We start from the raw sequence: 20,558 nt of genomic DNA, 5'->3' as shown, positions 1-20,558 counted from the left end.
TATCTCCAGGAGATATTGGAGAGATCTGCTGCAGAAACTGATGATACATACAGGAGATCACTTTAATACATCTCAGCCTAAATAATGAACTGCAATATAACAGATAAGTGCAAAAGTTTAATGTATTGATTCATGGGGATATATTTACTAAGGTGCAGGTTTTTTTGAAGTAGAGATACTGCCTATAGCAGCCAATCAGATTCTAGCTATTCATTTCTAGAAGGTGCTAGATAAATAATAAGTAGAATTTGATTGGTTGCTATCGGCAACACCTCCACTTCTAAATACCAACACCTTAGTAAATATACCCCATGGTGTCTATTTTCCTTGAATCATCATCCTGAATGAGATTGAAGCCAAGAACTCATATTTATTTCTTTTTTCATTTTTTTATTCATATTATTTCATTTTTTTTCAACAATCTACTGTATGGACATGCACACATTGGGCCTGCTTCAGATGTGGCTGGACTTGCGCCCTGTGCCTCAAAGTACCGATTAGAAAGAAAAGCCTTGAATATTTTTAATAACATCAGTTTATATAAATTATTGACATTACACCTTATTTATACTAGAGATGAGCGGGTTCGGTTTCTCTGAATCCGAACCCGCCAGAACTTCATGTTTTTTTTCACGGGTCCGAGCGACTCGGATCTTCCCGCCTTGCTCGGTTAACCCGAGCGCGCCCGAACGTCATCATGACGCTGTCGGATTCTCGCGAGGCTCGGATTCTATCGCGAGACTCGGATTCTATATAAGGAGCCGCGCGTCGCCGCCATTTTCACACGTGCATTGAGATTGATAGGGAGAGGACGTGGCTGGCGTCCTCTCCGTTTAGAATAGATTAGAGAGACACTTGATTTACTAATTTTGGGGAGCATTAGGAGTACTCAGTACAGTGCAGAGTTTTGCTGATAGTGACCACCAGTTTTATTTATAATCCGTTCTCTGCCTGAAAAAAGCGATACACAGCACACAGTGACTCAGTCACATACCATATCTGTGTGCACTGCTCAGGCTCAGGCCAGTGTGCTGCATCATCTATTATCTATATATAATATTATATATATCTGTCTGACTGCTCAGCTCACACAGCTTATAATTGTGGAGGAGACTGGGGAGCACTACTGCAGTGCCAGTTATAGGTTATAGCAGGAGCCAGGAGTACATAATATATTATATAGTGAGTGACCACCAGACACACAGTGCAGTTTATTTAATATATCCGTTCTCTGCCTGAAAAAAGCGATACACACAGTGACTCAGTCAGTCACATACCATATCTGTGTGCACTGCTCAGGCTCAGGCCAGTGTGCTGCATCATCTATATAATATATATTATATATCTGTCTGACTGCTCAGCTCACACAGCTTATAATTGTGGGGGAGACAGGGGAGCACTACTGCAGTGCCAGTTATAGGTTATAGCAGGAGCCAGGAGTACATAATATTATATTAAAACAGTGCACACTTTTGCTGCAGGAGTGCCACTGCCAGTGTGACTAGTGACCAGTGACCTGACCACCAGTATATATAATATTAGTAGTATACTATCTCTTTATCAACCAGTCTATATATTAGCAGCAGACACAGTACAGTGCGGTAGTTCACGGCTGTGGCTACCTCTGTGTCGGCACTCGGCAGCCCGTCCATAATTGTATATACCACCTAACCGTGGTTTTTTTTTCTTTCTTTATACATACATACTAGTTACGAGTATACTATCTCTTTATCAACCAGTCTATATATTAGCAGCAGACACAGTACAGTGCGGTAGTTCACGGCTGTGGCTACCTCTGTGTCGGCACTCGGCAGCCCGTCCATAATTGTATATACCACCTAACCGTGTTTTTTTTTTCTTTCTTTATACATACATACTAGTTACGAGTATACTATCTCTTTATCAACCAGTCTATATATTAGCAGCAGACACAGTACAGTGCGGTAGTTCACGGCTGTGGCTACCTCTGTGTCGGCACTCGGCAGCCCGTCCATAATTGTATATACCACCTAACCGTGGTTTTTTTTTCTTTCTTTATACATACATACTAGTTACGAGTATACTATCTCTTTATCAACCAGTCTATATATTAGCAGCAGACACAGTACAGTGCGGTAGTTCACGGCTGTGGCTACCTCTGTGTCGGCACTCGGCAGCCCGTCCATAATTGTATATACCACCTAACCGTGGTTTTTTTTTCTTTCTTTATACATACATACTAGTTACGAGTATACTATCTCTTTATCAACCAGTCTATATATTAGCAGCAGACACAGTACAGTGCGGTAGTTCACGGCTGTGGCTACCTCTGTGTCGGCACTCGGCAGCCCGTCCATAATTGTATATACCACCTAACCGTGGTTTTTTTTTCTTTCTTTATACATACATACTAGTTACGAGTATACTATCTCTTTATCAACCAGTCTATATATTAGCAGCAGACACAGTACAGTGCGGTAGTTCACGGCTGTGGCTACCTCTGTGTCGGCACTCGGCAGCCCGTCCATAATTGTATATACCACCTAACCGTGGTTTTTTTTTCTTTCTTTATACATACATACTAGTTACGAGTATACTATCTCTTTATCAACCAGTCTATATATTAGCAGCAGACACAGTACAGTGCGGTAGTTCACGGCTGTGGCTACCTCTGTGTCGGCACTCGGCAGCCCGTCCATAATTGTATATACCACCTAACCGTGGTTTTTTTTTTCTTTCTTTATACATACATACTAGTTACGAGTATACTATCTCTTTATCAACCAGTCTATATATTAGCAGCAGACACAGTACAGTGCGGTAGTTCACGGCTGTGGCTACCTCTGTGTCGGCACTCGGCAGCCCGTCCATAATTGTATATACCACCTAACCGTGGTTTTTTTTTCTTTCTTTATACATACATACTAGTTACGAGTATACTATCTCTTTATCAACCAGTCTATATATTAGCAGCAGACACAGTACAGTGCGGTAGTTCACGGCTGTGGCTACCTCTGTGTCGGCACTCGGCAGCCCGTCCATAATTGTATATACCTAACCGTGGTTTTTTTTTCTTTCTTTATACATACATACTAGTTACGAGTATACTATCTCTTTATCAACCAGTCTATATATTAGCAGCAGACACAGTACAGTGCGGTAGTTCACGGCTGTGGCTACCTCTGTGTCGGCACTCGGCAGCCCGTCCATAATTGTATATACCACCTAACCGTGGTTTTTTTTTCTTTCTTTATACATACATACTAGTTACGAGTATACTATCTCTTTATCAACCAGTCTATATATTAGCAGCAGACACAGCACAGTGCGGTAGTTCACGGCTGTGGCTACCTCTGTGTCGGCACTCGGCAGCCCGTCCATAATTGTATATACCACCTAACCGTGGTTTTTTTTTCTTTCTTTATACATACATACTAGTTACGAGTATACTATCTCTTTATCAACCAGTCTATATATTAGCAGCAGACACAGTACAGTGCGGTAGTTCACGGCTGTGGCTACCTCTGTGTCGGCACTCGGCAGCCCGTCCATAATTGTATATACCACCTAACCGTGGTTTTTTTTTCTTTCTTTATACATACATACTAGTTACGAGTATACTATCTCTTTATCAACCAGTCTATATATTAGCAGCAGACACAGTACAGTGCGGTAGTTCACGGCTGTGGCTACCTCTGTGTCGGCACTCGGCAGCCCGTCCATAATTGTATACTAGTATCCAATCCATCCATCTCCATTGTTTACCTGAGGTGCCTTTTAGTTGTGCCTATTAAAATATGGAGAACAAAAATGTTGAGGTTCCAAAATTAGGGAAAGATCAAGATCCACTTCCACCTCGTGCTGAAGCTGCTGCCACTAGTCATGGCCGAGACGATGAAATGCCAGCAACGTCGTCTGCCAAGGCCGATGCCCAATGGCATAGTACAGAGCATGTCAAAACCAAAACACCAAATATCAGTAAAAAAAGGACTCCAAAACCTAAAATAAAATTGTCGGAGGAGAAGCGTAAACTTGCCAATATGCCATTTACCACACGGAGTGGCAAGGAACGGCTGAGGCCCTGGCCTATGTTCATGGCTAGTGGTTCAGCTTCACATGAGGATGGAAGCACTCAGCCTCTCGCTAGAAAACTGAAAAGACTCAAGCTGGCAAAAGCACCGCAAAGAACTGTGCGTTCTTTGAAATCCCAAATCCACAAGGAGAGTCCAATTGTGTCGGTTGCGATGCCTGACCTTCCCAACACTGGACGTGAAGAGCATGCGCCTTCCACCATTTGCACGCCCCCTGCAAGTGCTGGAAGGAGCACCCGCAGTCCAGTTCCTGATAGTCAGATTGAAGATGTCAGTGTTGAAGTACACCAGGATGAGGAGGATATGGGTGTTGCTGGCGCTGGGGAGGAAATTGACCAGGAGGATTCTGATGGTGAGGTGGTTTGTTTAAGTCAGGCACCCGGGGAGACACCTGTTGTCCGTGGGAGGAATATGGCCGTTGACATGCCAGGTGAAAATACCAAAAAAATCAGCTCTTCGGTGTGGAGGTATTTCACCAGAAATGCGGACAACAGGTGTCAAGCCGTGTGTTCCCTTTGTCAAGCTGTAATAAGTAGGGGTAAGGACGTTAACCACCTCGGAACATCCTCCCTTATACGTCACCTGCAGCGCATTCATAATAAGTCAGTGACAAGTTCAAAAACTTTGGGTGACAGCGGAAGCAGTCCACTGACCAGTAAATCCCTTCCTCTTGTAACCAAGCTCACGCAAACCACCCCACCAACTCCCTCAGTGTCAATTTCCTCCTTCCCCAGGAATGCCAATAGTCCTGCAGGCCATGTCACTGGCAATTCTGACGAGTCCTCTCCTGCCTGGGATTCCTCCGATGCATCCTTGCGTGTAACGCCTACTGCTGCTGGCGCTGCTGTTGTTGCCGCTGGGAGTCGATGGTCATCCCAGAGGGGAAGTCGTAAGCCCACTTGTACTACTTCCAGTAAGCAATTGACTGTTCAACAGTCCTTTGCGAGGAAGATGAAATATCACAGCTGTCATCCTACTGCAACTAGGGAACTAGACAATTTATTGAGGCAGTGTGCCCCCGTTACCAAATACCATCTAGTTTCCACTTCTCTAGGCAGGCGATACCGAGAATGTACACGGACGTCAGAAAAAGACTCACCAGTGTCCTAAAAAATGCAGTTGTACCCAATGTCCACTTAACCACGGACATGTGGACAAGTGGAGCAGGGCAGGGTCAGGACTATATGACTGTGACAGCCCACTGGGTAGATGTATGGACTCCCGCCGCAAGAACAGCAGCGGCGGCACCAGTAGCAGCATCTCGCAAACGCCAACTCTTTCCTAGGCAGGCTACGCTTTGTATCACCGCTTTCCAGAATACGCACACAGCTGAAAACCTCTTACGGCAACTGAGGAAGATCATCGCGGAATGGCTTACCCCAATTGGACTCTCCTGTGGATTTGTGGCATCGGACAACGCCAGCAATATTGTGTGTGCATTAAATATGGGCAAATTCCAGCACGTCCCATGTTTTGCACATACCTTGAATTTGGTGGTGCAGAATTTTTTAAAAAACGACAGGGGCGTGCAAGAGATGCTGTCGGTGGCCAGAAGAATTGCGGGACACTTTCGGCGTACAGGCACCACGTACAGAAGACTGGAGCACCACCAAAAACTACTGAACCTGCCCTGCCATCATCTGAAGCAAGAAGTGGTAATAACGAGGTGGAATTCAACCCTCTATATGCTTCAGAGGTTGGAGGAGCAGCAAAAGGCCATTCAAGCCTATACAATTGAGCACGATATAGTAGGTGGAATGCACCTGTCTCAAGTGCAGTGGAGAATGATTTCAACGTTGTGCAAGGTTCTGATGCCCTTTGAACTTGCCACACGTGAAGTCAGTTCAGACACTGCCAGCCTGAGTCAGGTCATTCCCCTCATCAGGCTTTTGCAGAAGAAGCTGGAGGCATTGAAGAAGGAGCTAAAAGGGAGCGATTCCGCTAGGCATGTGGGACTTGTGGATGCAGCCCTTAATTCGCTTAACAAGGATTCACGGGTGGTCAATCTGTTGAAATCAGAGCACTACATTTTGGCCACCGTGCTCGATCCTAGATTTAAAGCCTACCTTGGATCTCTCTTTCCGGCAGACACAGGTCTGCTGGGGTTGAAAGACCTGCTGGTGACAAAATTGTCAAGTCAAGCGGAACGCAACCTGTCAACATCTCCTCCTTCACATTCTCCCGCAACTGGGGGTGCGAGGAAAAGGCTCAGAATTCCGAGCCCACCCGCTGGCGGTGATGCAGGGCAGTCTGGAGCGACTGCTGATGCTGACATCTGGTCCGGACTGAAGGACCTGACAACGATTACGGACATGTCGTCTACTGTCACTGCATATGATTCTCTCAACATTGATAGAATGGTGGAGGATTATATGAGTGACCGCATCCAAGTAGGCACGTCACACAGTCCGTACTTATACTGGCAGGAAAAAGAGGCAATTTGGAGGCCCTTGCACAAACTGGCTTTATTCTACCTAAGTTGCCCTCCCACAAGTGTGTACTCCGAAAGAGTGTTTAGTGCCGCCGCTCACCTTGTCAGCAATCGGCGTACGAGGTTACATCCAGAAAATGTGGAGAAGATGATGTTCATTAAAATGAATTATAATCAATTCCTCCGCGGAGACATTGACCAGCAGCAATTGCCTCCACAAAGTACACAGGGAGCTGAGATGGTGGATTCCAGTGGGGACGAATTGATAATCTGTGAGGAGGGGGATGTACACGGTGATATATCGGAGGGTGAAGATGAGGTGGACATCTTGCCTCTGTAGAGCCAGTTTGTGCAAGGAGAGATTAATTGCTTCTTTTTTGGGGGGGGTCCAAACCAACCCGTCATATCAGTCACAGTCGTGTGGCAGACCCTGTCACTGAAATGATGGGTTGGTTAAAGTGTGCATGTCCTGTTTTGTTTATACAACATAAGGGTGGGTGGGAGGGCCCAAGGACAATTCCATCTTGCACCTCTTTTTTCTTTTCTTTTTCTTTGCATCATGTGCTGATTGGGGAGGGTTTTTTGGAAGGGACATCCTGCGTGACACTGCAGTGCCACTCCTAGATGGGCCCGGTGTTTGTGTCGGCCACTAGGGTCGCTAATCTTACTCACACAGTCAGCTACCTCATTGCGCCTCTTTTTTTCTTTGCGTCATGTGCTGTTTGGGGAGGGTTTTTTGGAAGGGACATCCTGCGTGACACTGCAGTGCCACTCCTAGATGGGCCCGGTGTTTGTGTCGGCCACTAGGGTCGCTAATCTTACTCACACAGCTACCTCATTGCGCCTCTTTTTTTCTTTGCGTCATGTGCTGTTTGGGGAGGGTTTTTTGGAAGGGACATCCTGCGTGACACTGCAGTGCCACTCCTAGATGGGCCCGGTGTTTGTGTCGGCCACTAGGGTCGCTAATCTTACTCACACAGCTACCTCATTGCGCCTCTTTTTTTCTTTGCGTCATGTGCTGTTTGGGGAGGGTTTTTTGGAAGGGACATCCTGCGTGACACTGCAGTGCCACTCCTAGATGGGCCCGGTGTTTGTGTCGGCCACTAGGGTCGCTTATCTTACTCACACAGCGACCTCGGTGCAAATTTTAGGACTAAAAATAATATTGTGAGGTGTTCAGAATAGACTGAAAATGAGTGTAAATTATGGTTTTTGAGGTTAATAATACTTTGGGATCAAAATGACCCCCAAATTCTATGATTTAAGCTGTTTTTTAGTGTTTTTTGAAAAAAACACCCGAATCCAAAACACACCCGAATCCGACAAAAAAAATTCGGTGAGGTTTTGCCAAAACGCGTTCGAACCCAAAACACGGCCGCGGAACCGAACCCAAAACCAAAACACAAAACCCGAAAAATTTCAGGCGCTCATCTCTAATTTATACGCCTTGTATAAAAAAAAACCGTAGCGAAAGGTAAATCTTGGGTATAAAGGATTACAATCTGAGGTTCTAGTTAGTGTGTAGTTTAACAGTGTTAACAGGATGTTAATGACTCATGCTAAAGCACTGATCTGTAAGGTTCCACCATGAACAAGCCCAGTTCACATCACCGTATCCCATTAGAGGCCATTTTGATCAGGCAAAATTGGACTTGCAATCGAACGAAAACACATGGGATCGGGGAGAAGCATCGGGTGAAGAGGATTCTGGCATGAAGGCTAATAGGAAAGCCCCAGGCGATCCTATTAGCAGTGGTAAAGTACCACTGCTAATAGGACAGCGCCCTAAATTTAACAATTTTTTTATGGTGTTCACAAACCCAAAACTTGATTGCAAATTTTAATGATCTGCACACACGAGACGCAAATTTAGCAAAATTAATTATCTTAAATCGAAGGCTATATTGCTAATATATATGCCACCCTCGAATCAAGGACATTTTCATTTTTAAAAGTGTTAACATTTTCAAACATAAATTAACAGATTTTCCTCAAGTGCTCAACCAAGTGTTTTGGTGTTAGTTTTAATTAGCCAGACAATCAGTTGTTTGTTTTAAAATGATTTATAGGTTAAAAAAAATTGGGTGTGGCATCTGTGCAGCTTGGTGGCATAGTGGTTAGCAATACTGCTTCACAGCACTGAGGTCTTAGGTTTAATTCCACAACTTTACCTGTGTGGAGTTTGTATATTCTCCCTGTGCTTACAAGGGTTTCCTCCGGGTGCTCCGGTTTCCTCCCATACCCCTAAAATATACTGACAGTTTAACTGGCTCCCAACAAAAATTAACCCTTGTGTGTGCGTACATGTGGTAGGGAATATAGATTGTAAGCTCCACTGGTGCAGGGACTATACGAATGGTAAAATATTCTTGATAAAGCTTTGTGAAATAAGTGTGGAATATATAAATAAATTATAATAAATAATAAAAAAAAAACTGTTGCATAATCATAGAATGTAAAAAAGCGGTACACAACTCTATAGTTTGATGATATAGATTAAAAAACATATAGTTCTAAAACAATTTATCACAGTTCAATAACACAGAAAAATTATAACAGACAATTGGTATATAATATTAAAAAGAGGTTACTATATATATATATATATATATATATATATATATAAAATCATAAAATGAATGGTGGCACTCATGGACTTTTTTCAATTAGGGTCACCCGACCACAAGAAAGACTTCAGCAGTTTCGGTTTATTACAATCTTCGTCAGGAATATATTGATGCTGATGGGTTTGAACATTCAAAATGTAGTCAATTGTGGGGCAAACGGTACAATTTTTGCTTGGAGGCTTATATAGAGTAGGGATGAGCGTGTTCGGTTCCCTGAGAACCGAACCCTAACGAACATCACGTCCCGAGCCCGGATCCGGCAGAACAAGGCAAAACGTCATCATCCTGCTGTCGGATTCTCGCAGGCTTTGGATCCCATATAAACAGCCACGCGTCACAGCCATTTTCACTCCGGACTTGGAGATTGAGGGAGACAGACCTCTGTCTCTCTATGGGTCATGGAATGGGGTCAGTGTGTGCGCTTTTGAGGTGCTGCTGCAGTCACTGTGGTGTATCTGTGCTGTGTTAGGGGTGCTGTCCTGGCTTTTTTTATCAATAAAAGAAGCTAAATCACACTTCATCCCTGAGAAAGAATCCAACAGGATTTGAAACGCGATGGATACAGTGTGGGAGCAGACACAAGAGAACGAGAAAGCACCGCACCGCCACCACCAGCGTCTGACATCATCGGAAGCCAAAGAACACGAACTTCCAGCCAGAGCGCATAGCGCACACAGCTGGACCTGTCTTAGGGTAAGCCAAGGATAGCACTTGAAGCGGGACTATTTGTTTCTCCAACCAGCTCCACACCAAACACCCAGAAGGGGCTGTAAACATTGGGTCACTAGACCTATGTCTTTTTATGTCATACATGTGTTTCACATGTTTTTTTTTTTTTTTTACATTTTTTAACCACTTCTAGTGTCCATTCTTAACCCTTTCTCTCATTTCTTTTACTGCACCCACTGCACTCTCCAGCTTCTCTCTTCACTTCTACTATATTTCCTCCCTCTTTTCCTTCATATTGCACACATGTACATAGCGCTCAGTTACATTACACTGGCCCTGTATGTTGTATATATTCAGGGGTGCTACTGCTGTTAAAATAACATTACACTGTTTCTGTATGCTGTAAGAATACAAGGGTGCTGTGAAAATAAAGGGGCACTGTTCTGTGTGCTGTAATAATAAAGGGGTCCTGTGAAATGAAGAACAACAATTTGGAGGAAAGAATAGTGGAAGATCAGGAACCACTTCCAGTTCCTAGTACTAGTGGTGAAGCTGCTGCTGCTGCCACCAGTCATGACATTGACGATGCAATTCCATCAACGTCATCTGCTAAGGCCGAAGCCCAATGTCATAGAGGGCGTGTAAAATCCAAGAAGCAAAAATTAATAATCAGAATTTTTTTTTATCTGATGAGAAACATAAAATTGGCAATATGCCATTCACTACATGAAGTAGCAAGGAAAGGCTAAGGCCTTGGCCTATGTTCATGACTGGTGGCTCAGCTTCTCATGCTTAGCTTAGCCATACAGCAACCTTGGTGCACCTCTTTTTTTCTTTGCATCATGTGCTGTTTGGGGCCTAGTTTTTGAATCTGCCATCCTGTCTGACACTGCAGTGCCACTCCTAGATGGGCCATCCTGTCTGACACTGCAGCGCTACTACTAGATAAGCCAGGTGTTTGTGCCGCACACTTGTGTCGCTTAGCTTAGACATCCAGCTACCTCACTGCAGCTTTTTTTTCTTTGCATGATGTGCTGTTTGGGGCCTAGTTTTTGAATCTGTCATCCTGTCTGACACTGCAGTGCCACTCCTAGATGGGCCAAGTGTTTGTGCTGCACACTTGTGTCACTTAACAAAGTCACCCAGCTACCTCATTGCACCTCTTATTCTTCTTTGCATGATATGCTGTTTGGGGCCTAGTTTTTAAAAGTGCCATCCTGTCTGACACTGTAGTGTCAGATGGGTCAGGTGTTTGTGCCGCACACTTGTGGCGCTTAGCAAAGTCATCCAGCTTCCTCGTTACAACCTTTTGGCCTAAAAACAATATTGTGAGGTGTTCAGAATAGACTGGAAATGCGTGGAAATTATTGTTATTGAGGTTAATAATACCGTAGGCTCAAAATTACCCCCAAATTCTGTGATTTAAGTGTTTTTATGTTTTTTTCAAAAATCATCCAGATCTAAAATCAAAACCGAACCCGAAAAGGTGGTTTTGGCAAAACCAATCCAGATTCGAAATACGAGCGGGGATCCAGATCCAAAACACAAAACACGAAAAGTGCCCGCCGCATATCTATAATATAGACTATACTTTAATGGACATGCTCTTATCCCACTAGTCCAGCTGTATATATATATTTACCAGCAGTATGCTGAGTGGGTAAAAGGTGGGCGTGGGGGGACCTGACTGCACACCCAATTACTAAAGATATTGGGGGTAATTCCGAGTTGATAGCTCGCTAGCAAGTTTTTGCAGCCGTGCAAACGCATAGTCGCCGCCCAGAGGGGAGTGTATTTTAGCTTTGCAAGTGTGCTAACACTTTTGCAGCCGAGCACTTCAAAAACAGTATGTGCAGTTTCTGAGTAGCTCTGGACTTACTCAGCCGCTGCGATCACTTCAGTCTTTTCGGACCTGGAATTGACGTCAGACACCAGCCCTGCAAACGCTTGGACACGCCTGCGTTTTTTCAAACACTCCCAAAAAACGGTCAGTTGACACTCATAAATGCCTTCTTCCTGTCAATCTCCTTGCGATCGGCTGTGCGAATGGATTCTTTGTTAAATCCATCGCCCAGCACCGATCCACTTTGTACCCGTACGACGCGCCTGCGCATTGCGATGCATACGCATGCGCAGGTTTGCCGAGTTTTGACCTGATCGCAGCACTGCAAAAAGTTGCTAGCGAGCGATCAACTCAGAATGACCCCCATTAAGAGGTGCTACCATGCTATGGCTTCTAATACTATGCTGGAAGAACTATAGATTGTAAGCTTGCGAGCAGGGCCTTCCTACCTCTATGTCTGTCTGTTTTCACCAAGTTTTGTTCTATTACTGTTGTTCTAATTGTAAAGCGCAACGGAATATGCTGCGCTATATAAGAAACTGTTAATAAATAAATAAAACGTGTCTCAAGGGGGCATGTAATGAAATCATCTGGTCACGGTGCATGGGCCCATATATTTGCGCAAATGTATGCTAAGAACTTCACTTATACTCCATGTTAATTGTGAGGGTTTAGCAAAATAATTTTTACTATCAGTGGTCTTAGTGCTAATGAGTGTGCATCAGCATATTTCTTCCTCTAGCATAATATGCTGAGTGGGTGCAATCCATTTAGCAATGGTCCAGGGCTATTGGGCATCCATCGCAGTTAGTTAGGAATCCCAACTGGATTGTTTTATGCTGGAAATTAGATTCTGAGCGCGTTGTGCTTTTAAACCAAAGTGCACTCTCCAAGTATAGCTGGCTTATTCAGGTCACGTACGCGTTTCGCTGCTCCAGGCAGCTTTCTCAAATCACAGAATGGTTGCAACATATATAAGATATATAATATATAAGGCAAAGAACATACAAATTATACAACAATGGCCAGTAAACAATACAATAGGCTAGTTTGAGGTGTGGACAGAAGAGTGAAATGAGGGGCATGCCAAACAAAGTGGGCAAGGTAATGGGTTCCCCCTAAAATGGTAAAATTAAAAACTAAGATAATCCAAAAGTATTTAAGTGTGCCACAGGTTTAGCATTTTTTTCCTAAATATCTTCCTATGAACATCAGCTCAGACAGGTTTCTCAAAGAGAACAGTGTCTATATTCTGCTAGCAATTGTTATAAAGGCTATTATATCAGGCTATAGATTATTCGTACACTATGGTTTGTATTGAAATACTGTTGACACAGGTTTTACAATAGTTGGCTTTGTCCCCTTACTTACTACTGTCGTTTACTATTATTCATAATTGTTCTGTAGAGAAGATGAATCTTACCGTCTGCGAAAAAACCCTGATTGCGGTAACATTTTCCTGCTTCCATCAACAAAGGCTTACCTGTGTGAACGACACAAGTATACTGGTGGCACTTGTACTTCCGCAATATCTGTTCTATTAACTGTCTGTCTGCCTCTCTCCTTTAGACTGTAAGCTGTAATACACCCCCATAACATTAATACACTCCTACCTCAATATAGCTTAGAGATAATTTTAACACAGGACCCGACTCATGTGAATGGGAAAAAATATTCTCTGTAAAGAACTGCAGAATATAATGAATGGCCCCAATACTTAATTTCTACAAAAGTTGTTTTGTAGAAATTAAGGAATAATGAATAAACTCCTTATCCCATTGTGGAGAACACAAATACCTCCACACACTACCCCATTACAAAGAACATTACTATATATTACTGCCACACTAACCCCCTCCTAGATAACATTAATACACCCCTATTACGCACTACCCCCTCCTAGATAACATGAATACACCCCCATAACACACTACCCCCTCCTAGATAACATTAATACACCCCCATTACACACTACCCCCTCCTAGATAACATTAATACACCTCCATTACACACTACCCCTTCCTAGATAGCATTCATACACCCCCATTACACACTACCCCCTCCTAGATAACATTAATACACCTCCATTACACACTACCCCCTCCTAGATAGCATTCATACACCCCCATTACACACTACCCCCTCCTAGATAACATTAATACACCCCCATTACACACTACCCCCTCCTAGATAACATTAATACACCTCCATTACACACTACCCCCTCCTAGATAACATTCATACACCCCCATTACACACTACCCCCTCCTAGATAACATTCATACACCCCCATTACACACTACCCCTTCCTAGATAACATTAATACACCCCCATTACACACTACCCCCTCTTAGATAACATTAATACACCCCCACTACACACTACCCCTCCTAGATAACATTAATACACCCCCATTACACACTACCCCCTCCTAGATAACATTTATACACCCCCATTACACACTACCCCCTCCTAGATAACATTTATACACCCCTATTACACACTACCCCCTCCTAGATAACATTAATACACCCCCATTACACACTACCCCCTCCTAGATAACATTAATACACCCCCATTACACACTACCACACTTCCTGAAAAACATTAATAGATCACCACACACACATGAATACTTACCTTACCTCTCTGGTGTCAGTAGCGGATGAGAGGATCATCATCAGGGTGGCTGACTTAGCTGGAGGTAAAGAAAATTGCACGCAGCTGGGTAGAGGAGAAGGGAGGGGCACGGAGTTTTAGGAACAGGTGTGAAATTGGGATGTCCTCCCGGAGCACAGTGGTACCGCCCCCCCCTTAACTCTATGGCCTAGGCTGACTTCGATCTTCTGCTGGTGGGTGACACCTACTCGGATTACCCATTTTATTTTTTTCAATTAGTATTGTGGACCCCACTCAGCCGGCAGGTCTAGGTCACATAATGAGTGATCTGGATTGCCTCCCAGCCACCAGTGTGCCTGCCGGACGAGTAGGGGTCTACAATACTAATTAAAAAAATAAAGTGGATTAGACATGCAGTCAGGATTTGGGAGCAGGTTCTCACAAACTCCACCAATGTGCTGGTGGTATGCAGGCTCTGGGAGTGGGACCCTGCACACAGCATCACGTTGGCCCAACAGTAGAATGATGGTGGCAGCAGGTGGGTGCTGGGCCTGCACCAGGCCCTAGACACCGCCCTGTACTTTAGGAAGAGATGGGGGAGGGGGGGGGCGACACTGCGCTACACTTTTTTGTACTTGCTTTGTCTGTAATCCGTCTTTGGCCCTGCTGCTACTTTGAGTATTATGACTGTGGCTACAGCAATTTTTATAAACCTTGTCCTGTTATGTCTTGTACTATAAGCAACTGTTTCCTTGTTTTGTAATAATAATAATAATAATAATAATAAAATAATACATTTTACATATAATATAGATATGTGCACCGGAAATTTTTCGGGTTTTGGTTTTGGCAAAGCCTCCCTGAAATTTTTTTGTCGGATTCGGGTGTGTTTTGGGTTCGGGTGGGGTTTTTTTTTTTCAAAAATCCCTCAAAAACAGCTTAAATCATAGAATATGGGGTTCATTTTGATCCTATAGTATTATTAACCTCAATAACCACAAATTCCACTCATTTCCAGTCTATTCTGAACACCTCACACCTCACAATACTATTTTTAGTCCTAAAATTTGCACCGAGGTCGCTGGATGACTAAGCAAAGCGACCCAAGAGGGAGGCACAAACACCTGGCCCATCTAGGAGTGGCACTGCTGTGTCAGACAGGATGGCACTTCAAAAAATTGGCCCCAAACAGCACATGATGCAAAGAAAAGAGAAAAAGAGGTGCACTGTGGTCGCTGGACGGCCAAGCTAAGCGACACAAACACCTCAATATCACAGGAATTATTAATTCTAATCAATGGTATCATTGGTCCAAATCACTGGAAAAAAATGACAAAATCACTGGAATTATTCGTTCTAATCAATGGTATTATTGGTCCAAATAACTGGAAGAAAATGACAAAATCATTGGAATTATTTGTTCTAATCAATGGTATTATTGGTCCAAATCACTGGAAGAAAATGACAAAATCACTGGAATTATTCGTTCTAATCAATGGTATTATTGGTCCAAATCACTGGAAGAAAATGACAAAATCAATGGAATTATTCGTAAACATTTGTAGAAAGTCGCTGCTTTCTGATTACAGAAATGCTCAGATATTCCTGCGAATCCACAATACCTTCCCAGAGGAAAAAGAAATTGAAAAACCGTTGTTTGAGAACGTTTGTTCTCTTTCCCTTACAAAGGACCAAACCACTTTCCAAGAAGACTGACGTTTTTGGGATTATGGAGACATAATGTTTTTGAATATAAATCCTAAAGCAGGTGGTGTATTAGAGCAAAAGAGTGCAAGAGACCAGCCATGCAGTTTCTGAAATATTATGACAAAATGTTACTGTATTTCATAAGCACTCATTCCTAACTCTGCTAAGTACTGTTTGGTATATTGTATCTGGCATCCATAAGGTAGTTGTCCATTATTTCAGCTTCCATTGATCTTTTTGAAACCAGTAGAAGTTATCGATTCTCTTTTTTATTTTTATTTTCCCCTATTTTTAATTTTCTCCTGCATAGCCCAGTAAAATGTTGCAATGTTAAGTATTGACTTGTGCCTTCTGGGGGTCCACTTCTTCACCAAACCCAGCCAAATCTCATCCTAACCCTCTGTTCCACGTTCTCTATGTACCCCATCTGTGTCACCCATGTCTGTCTACCCCTCCTCTTTAGATTGTAAACTCTCACGAACAAGGCCCTCTTCCCTCATGTGCTTATCCTTTGTCTTACTTTAATAATCTTCAACTGTACCACATCCAGCAGTCTTCTGCCACCTGATACTTATTCCAGTGTCATCTGCTGATGTAACTATGTTTATTTACCCTGTACTTGTCCTATACTGTCATCAACTGTAAGTTGCTGTTTTCCTGTTTGATTATTTATGTACTCTGTAATTGGGCGCTGCGGAACCCTTGTGGCGCCATATAAAAAGGATAATAATCATAATAATAATATAGGGTGTATAATCCCCAGGTGTATCTCACACATCACACAGTACAGTATATAGGGTGTATAATCCCCAGGTGTATCTCACACATCGCTCAGTACAGATTACAGGATGTATAAAATCACCAGGTGTATAACACACGTCGCACAGTACAGTATACATACTGGTCACAACAATGCAGCAGATATTGAGCACTGATCAGGATACTAGAAGTGACACAGAGCTGCAAGATACAGCAATGGCCTACTGTACTGTACTATATGTATACTGCTGGTCACCAAAATGCTGCACTGTCCTACTATATACTGCTCACAATAATGCAGCACAGAGATAGTATACTTGACACAGAGCTGCAAGATACAGCAATGGCCTACTGTACTGTACTATATATGTATACTGCTGGTCACCAAAATGCTGCACTGTCCTACTATATACTGCTCACAATAATGCAGCACAGAGATAGTATACTTGACACAGAGCTGCAAGATACAGCAATGGCCTACTATACTATATATGTATACTGCTGGTCGCTCAAATGCTGCACTGTCCTACTATATACTGCTCACAATAATGCAGCACAGAGATAGTATACTTGACACAGAGCTGCAAGATACAGCAATGGCCTACTGTACTGTACTATATATGTATACTGCTGGTCACCAAAATGCTGCACTGTCCTACTATATACTGCTCACAATAATGCAGCACAGAGATAGTATACTTGACACAGAGCTGCAAGATACAGCAGTGGCCTACTGTACTATATATGTATACTGCTGGTCACCAATATGCTGCACTGTCCTACTATATACTGCTCACAATAATGCAGCACAGAGATAGTATACTTGACACAGAGCTGCAAGATACAGCAATGGCCTACTGTACTGTACTATATATATACTGCTGGTCACCAAAATGCTGCACTGTCCTACTATATACTGCTCACAATAATGCAGCACAGAGATAGTATACTTGACACAGAGCTGCAAGATACAGCAATGGCCTACTGTACTATATATGTATACTGCTGGTCACCAAAATACTGCATTGTCCTACTATATATATACTGCTCACAATAATGCAGCACAGAGATAGTATACTTGACACAGAGCTGCAAGATACAGCAATGGCCTACTGTACTGTACTATATATGTATACTGCTGGTCACCAAAATGGTGCACTGTCCTACTATATACTGCTCACAATAATGCAGCACAGAGATAGTATACTTGACATAGAGCTGAGCACAGATATTTGCAGCACACTGAGCAGCACAGATATGGAGCGTTTTCAGGCAGAGAACGTAGATATTTTCAGCACACTGAGCACAGATTACGGAGCTTTTCAGGGAGAGAATGCAGCCACGTCCTCTCCGTTTAATCTCCAATGCACGAGTGAAAATGGCGGCGAATCGCGGCTCTTTATATAGAATACGAATCTCGCGAGAATCCGACAGTGGGATGATGACGTTCGGGCGCGTTCGGGTTAACCGAGCAAGGCGGGAAGATCCGAGGCTGCCTCGGAACCGTGTAAAATAGGTGAAGTTCGGGGGGGGGGGGGGGGGGGGTTCGGATCTCGGAGAACCGAACCCGCTCATCTCATATATATATATACGAATACAATTACAAATTTTCATAAAAATGCAAGGTAAATCACTCCAGTTGGATGTGAATAAGCCAGAATATTGCTTCAATGGATAGCAAAGAGAAAAAGCATAGAACCCAACGTGTTTCGTCTCAAAGGACTTCCTCAGGGGTACATTATCAATTATTGTGAAAAAATATGGTATACAGAGATATATCGCTAGAAATGCCGACTTGAAGCAATCTGGAAACAAATTGATGTAATGCACATAAAAAACAGTAAAGATTTCAGATAAGATTCTTCAAACTGAAAATAATCCTTGGAAGAAACTGTGGTATAAAAAGGCCAACACTATTGTTGGACCAACAGTGCATGGATGTAGAGAACACTCTACAGGGGTTCTGGTGACCAACGGTGTTAAAAAGTGTATTTAGAAGACTTGATATAATTGAAAATAGGGACAGAGAAAACATTTTTGTATAACATTCTTTTTGACAATAAATGTATTTTCAAGAGACATATAAAAGTTTTTTTTTTAAAAACATAACTTCAACACACAGACACATATATCATAAAAGGTATGGGGTGGATTTATATATGTGAACCTATATACTAAAAGGACTGGTAAAAAACATAAAAATGTTTATATATATATATATATATATATATATATAATTGATTTATTCTTTAAAATAAAGCATTGGCTAAATTAAAAAATAATAATTCTTGCATTTTTTTTGTAATATAGTTTAAATTTTTTCTCATTGCTTTGAAATTTTTTACCATTTTTCCGTGGAAATTAATTTTCAAACTTGGCAAGCCAGCTCAAAGAATTTATTTATATGCATACAGGGTATCCGCAATGGCTTATAGGGGTTAATATTATAATCTAATTGTATATTAATACCTAGGATAATAAGAATTTACTTACCGATAATTCTATTTCTCGGAGTCCGTAGTGGATGCTGGGGTTCCTGAAAGGACCATGGGGAATAGCGGCTCCGCAGGAGACAGGGCACAAAAAGTAAAGCTTTAGGATCAGGTGGTGTGCACTGGCTCCTCCCCCTATGACCCTCCTCCAAGCCTCAGTTAGGTACTGTGCCCGGACGAGCGTACACAATAAGGAAGGATTTATGAATCCCGGGTAAGACTCATACCAGCCACACCAATCACACTGTACAACCTGTGATCTGAACCCAGTTAACAGTATGATAACAGCGGAGCCTCTGAAAAGATGGCTCACAACAATAATAACCCGATTTTTGTAACTATGTACAAGTAATGCAGATAATCCGCACTTGGGATGGGCGCCCAGCATCCACTACGGACTCCGAGAAATAGAATTATCGGTAAGTAAATTCTTATTTTCTCTATCGTCCTAGTGGATGCTGGGGTTCCTGAAAGGACCATGGGGATTATACCAAAGCTCCCAAACGGGCGGGAGAGTGCGGATGACTCTGCAGCACCGAATGAGAGAACTCCAGGTCCTCCTTAGCCAGGGTATCAAATTTGTAGGATTTTACAAACGTGTTTGCCCCTGACTAAATAGCCGCTCGGCAAAGTTGTAAAGCCGAGACCCCTCGGGCAGCCGCCCAAGATGAGCCCACCTTCCTTGTGGAATGGGCATTTACATATTTTGGCTGTGGCAGGCCTGCCACAGAATGTGCAAGCTGAATTGTATTACACATCCAACTAGCAAAAGTCTGCTTAAAAGCAAGAGCACCCAGTTTGTTGGGTGCATACAGGATAACAGCAAGTCAGTTTTCCTGACTCCAGCCGTCCTGGAACCTATATTTTCAGGGCCCTGACCACATCTAGCAACTTGGAGTCCTCCAAGTCCCTAGTAGGCGCAAGACACCACAATAAGCTGGTTCAGGTGAAACACTGACACCACCTTAGGGAGAGAACTGGGGACGAGTCCGCAGCTCTGCCCTGTCCGAATGGACAAACAGATATGGGCTTTTTTTGAGAAAAAAACCACCAATTTGACACTCGCCTGGTCCAGGCCAGGTCCAAGAGCATGTTCACTTTTCATGTGAGATGCTTCAAATCCACAGATTTGACTGGTTTTAAACCAATGTGTTTTGAGGAATCCCAGAACTACGTTGAGATCCCACAGTGCCACTGGAGGCACAAAAGGGGGTTGTATATGCAATACTCCCTTGACAAACTTCTGGACTTCAGGAACTGAAGCCAATTCTTTCTGGAAGAAAAATCGACAGGGCCGAAATTTGAACCTTAATGGACCCCAATTTGAGGCCCATAGACACT

The sequence above is a fragment of the Pseudophryne corroboree genome, chromosome 6, assembly GCF_028390025.1.
Source record: "Pseudophryne corroboree isolate aPseCor3 chromosome 6, aPseCor3.hap2, whole genome shotgun sequence".
NCBI lineage: Eukaryota > Metazoa > Chordata > Amphibia > Anura > Myobatrachidae > Pseudophryne > Pseudophryne corroboree.
The sequence above is the reverse complement of the archived record's forward strand: the minus strand, read 5'-3'. Positions refer to the sequence as shown.